The 4,163-nt window shown below is 38.3% G+C and overlaps 1 non-coding gene across 1 annotated transcript; it reads right to left on the bottom strand.

The window, feature by feature from the left end:
- Window positions 1–1,724: 1,724 nt before the first annotated feature.
- LOC121433750 lies at window positions 1,725–1,915 on the bottom strand. The gene has a single exon (XR_005972362.1). It is a non-coding gene; the product is annotated as a U2 spliceosomal RNA (small nuclear RNA).
- Window positions 1,916–4,163: the final 2,248 nt, after the last annotated feature.

The following is a 4,163-nucleotide window of genomic DNA, read 5'->3' as shown; positions in this document are numbered from 1 at the left end:
GCAGTGGATGCAAAGTCCCACTACTAACCAAGATGCTTTTGTTGTTAATTACTGCTGCGAAAGGGAACACCACGTTTCTCTAACTCTGTGTTTCTGGGTATATCAACCTGAGAGGAGTTGCCCAGATTAAAACAAACTCTATGCCTCCTTTCCCTTTATATAAGTGAGTTTTGTTTCATTTAGTTTTATTTTGATTTATTTATTTTATGTTTTGTGTTTATTTTCATTTTGTTTTGGAGTAAAAGAGACAGACAGTAAAAGAGATAGTAAAAGTGAGAATGAAGTTGTGTGGGTAGAAAGGTAGGGAGGAATTATGAGGAGCTGTGGGAGGAAAAGTATTTTAAATACAAAAGGGAAAAATAAATATATTTTCTCCTTTACAGACAAGTGAAAGGACAGTGTATTACTGCTCCCAGTGGTTTCAAACTGGATACTATCGAACTCATTTTAAATTCTGGGTTGTAGTTAATTACCCTTCTATTGGATCTGCAATAGGAGAGCACGAACAGAGTTTCCCCATCTAGCAAAGACATCTTTCAGAAAGACACGTCTTGACAGGATGTAGAATGAAAGCAGATCACTTCCAAAATCTCTGTGACACAAATTATAATGAAATCAGATTAAAAAAATATGAGAAAGTTCTCTCTCACCTTTGATTCTACCTCCACATCTTCATATACAATATGCAGTAGCCACAGAAACAAGGAAAGTATAAAAGTACCAAAGGCAGTAGTGGGGTGGCTGAACTTGAGAGAAGACTAGCAGGCTGATATAAATTAGGAAAATAAAAGAAAAAAAAAGCAATAAATCCAACTTATGAAGGGATGAATCAGTACAGGAAAAGAAGTGTAGCTTCAGAGGGTAGGGATGGTGGCAGTGTGAAATTGAAAAGGGAAAGTTAGGTAGATTTATTTTAATCAAAAATATATAAGACACCAAGCTTCTGATTTGTATGACCAGAGCTGATGAAACACTGGTGACTTCTCACTGTTTCCAATAGAAGTTTTCCTTTGATTTTTATTTTTTTCATTTTTTTTTGCTGTTGCTGTTAATTTTATTGGCAAAACACAGGCACATCACACACAGAGACACACACACACACATGTATGTACATGTATTTATGCTACAGCATACTTGTGAACATGCCAGAGAAAACCTTGTAGGAATCTGCCCTTTACTTCCATCATGTGGGTGTTATGGACCAAACTTGTGTTCCAAGGCTCTGCAGTAAACAACTTTCCCTCCTGAGCCATGTCACTGACATACACAAGAGTATTTTGCTTATGACCAGAGTAGAGAAAAATGCTCAAATACATTCCTTTGATTTCATATACATACATACATATATATATATCACACTTTTTACACAAGATATATATATATATATATATATATATATATATATATATATATATATAAATATACAGATGTGCATGCTCACATATAAATATACACACATACTCACTTAGAAAAATTGTTACTCCAATTAGGAAAAGAACATAAATGTGGAATCCTGGGAACCCCTCAGAGCCTCTTGCTAACCCCAAAATGGCTCCCTCAATTAAGATATCTCCTTCCCTTCTCCCATATCGGTCATTCCTCCATCTCAACCATCCCACTTCCTTAATTTCTCCCCAAACCTCCCCTTCTCCCCTCTATCCCCCACCCCCATGCTCCTAATTTTTGACAGGCAATTTTATCTGCTTCCAATTTCCAGGTGGATCTATATATGTTTTTCTTTGGGTTCAAAACTGCAATACCAGGTCGATGCATGGAGTGGACGGATCAAGCTTCTATTTCAACTCCTAGTTCCAAAATCCATTCAATATATTGTCCTCGGATAGAGGATGTATCAGACATTAAACTGATAAGAACAAATACTACACTTGATCTTAGCCAAAAGGCCGAGAAGGATCCTGGGCAATGGAGGAGAGGGTGCCTGAACTGAACTTGTCCCCTAGTCAGGCTGATGACTGTCTTGAATATCGTAGAACCTTCGTCTGGCGACAAATAGAAACACAAACAGAGACCCACATTGGAGCACTGGACTGAGTTCCCATGGTCCAGTTGAAGAGCAGAAGGAGGAAGAATGTGAACAAGGAAGTCAGGACCACAAGGGGTTCACCCACTGAGACAGTGTGCCTGAGCTAATGGGAGCTCATTAACTCCAGCTGTACTGGGAATGAACGAGCATGGGATCAAACTGGTCCCTCTGATTATGGCTGACAGTTGGGGCAGACTAAGGGCCAATGACAACGACACTGGGATTTGTCTCTACTGCATGTACTGGCATTTTGGGATCCTATTCTATTTGGATGCTCACCTTCCTAAGCCTGGATGGAGAGGTGAGGGCCCTGGACTTCCCACAGGTCAGGCACCTTGCCCTCTCTTAGGACTGGAGGGGGAGGGAGAGGGGGGAGTGGAAGGGAAATGGGAGGAGGGGAGGAAGTGGAAATTTTGATTGGTATTACTTTTAAAGTAATAAAAAAGAAAAAATTTAATCTGTAACTCCCCCAAAAGGAAAAGAACATAAGCAGTTTGAATGTCAATTACTGTTACTTACTTAAAATTAATACAATAGGAGTCAGCACATAATGCATAGCTTTTGACTGTCACCTGTCTGAATAATTTATATTTCCATAGATTGTGAAAAGCTGAAAGAAGAATACTTTACACAAGAATAAAATGAAATTGTAGCTTCCATAAATAAATAGTTATATAGATAAAGTTTTATTGGAACACAGCCATATCCAGGGATATAGATACTGCTTTTGGATGCTTCATTACTTAAATAGCACACACAGACATTGTCTGATATATTTAAATGTCCACCAAATTTAACAATAGCTACTTGCACTTTACAAATTTTCTGACACTTGTTCTAATTGTTGTTTAATAATTCCACTAAGAAGTTTAAGTTTTAAATCCCTTCTATACACATTTTAAGAGAGAAATCCAGCCATAGTGATTGAATACCGATATTACAAAGCTATCTATGAAAATTAATTGCAACAGGTCTTAATCTATAATCAGTTTAAACTTACCTTCTCACTTGCAAAGTAAAATTTACTTTCAAAGACAAAGATTGTAGTAGTATATTATTTGTGTTTTAATAAATATAGCTTTTGTGAAGATCAGAGAGCAAAGTAGTCATAGTACTCATCCATACAGGCCAGAAAGTAGTGGTACACACTTTAATCCCAGGATTTGGGAGACAGAGGAAGAGAGATCTCTGTTAGTTCAAGACCACCCTGGATTACACAAGATTGAATCTGTCTAAAGGTAAAACAGAGCTCACACAAATGTGATTCCAGGACTTGGGTTCACATACCTTCAATCCTAGCACTAGGAGCATATAGGCAAGAGCAATATGACTAGGCAGAAAGAGGAATATATCAGGTAAGAGACAGAAACTCAATGGAGTGTGGAGTGTTGAATGTCGGGTGTGGAGTCTTTGGGATTTGTGGAGACAGGATCTCACCCATTTTTGATCTGAGGAAGAGGTAAGAGCCAGTGGCTCGTTGCTTTGCTCTTTCTGATCCTCTGGTTGAACCCCAAAATATGTCTCTAGGTTGTTATTATTCATGCTGCAAAAGATTACCCCAGAATTGACATCTAGTTTTAGAGAGAATTAAACTTCATTTATTTGGACCAATTCGGCTGTCCAACAAGATGACTTACATACAAACTGTCAGGAGTTCAGAGCTCCTTTTGATAAAGAAGTGTTTAGCAGAAGAAGGGGGCAACACAAGAAATAAGGCTACATCCAGAGGTAGGTTGATCCCGAATATCCTGAGAAACCGAAACACTGATTTCCACAGTGGTTGCACAAGATTGCATTCCCACCAGCAATGGATGAGGGTACCCCTTCCTCCACAGTCTCTCCAGCAAAGGCTATAATTGGTGTTTTTGACTTTAGCCATTCTGACAGGTGTAAGATGATATCTCAAAGTTGTTTTGATTTGCATTTCGCTGATTGCTAAGGAAGTTGAGCATGACCTTAAGTGTCTTTTGGCCATTTGAACTTCTTCTGCTGAGAATTCTCTGTTCAGTTCAGTGCCCCATTTTTTAATTGGGTTAATTAGCATTTTAAAGTCTAGTTTCTTGAGTTCTCTATATATTTTGGAGATCAGACCTTTGTCTGTTGTGGGGTTGGTGAAGAT

This window comes from Microtus oregoni, unplaced genomic scaffold (assembly GCF_018167655.1).
Source record: "Microtus oregoni isolate MIOR12 unplaced genomic scaffold, Mior012 000040F_ref0000088, whole genome shotgun sequence".
Taxonomy (NCBI): Eukaryota; Metazoa; Chordata; class Mammalia; order Rodentia; family Cricetidae; genus Microtus; species Microtus oregoni.
The sequence above is the reverse complement of the archived record's forward strand: the minus strand, read 5'-3'. Positions and strand labels throughout refer to the sequence as shown.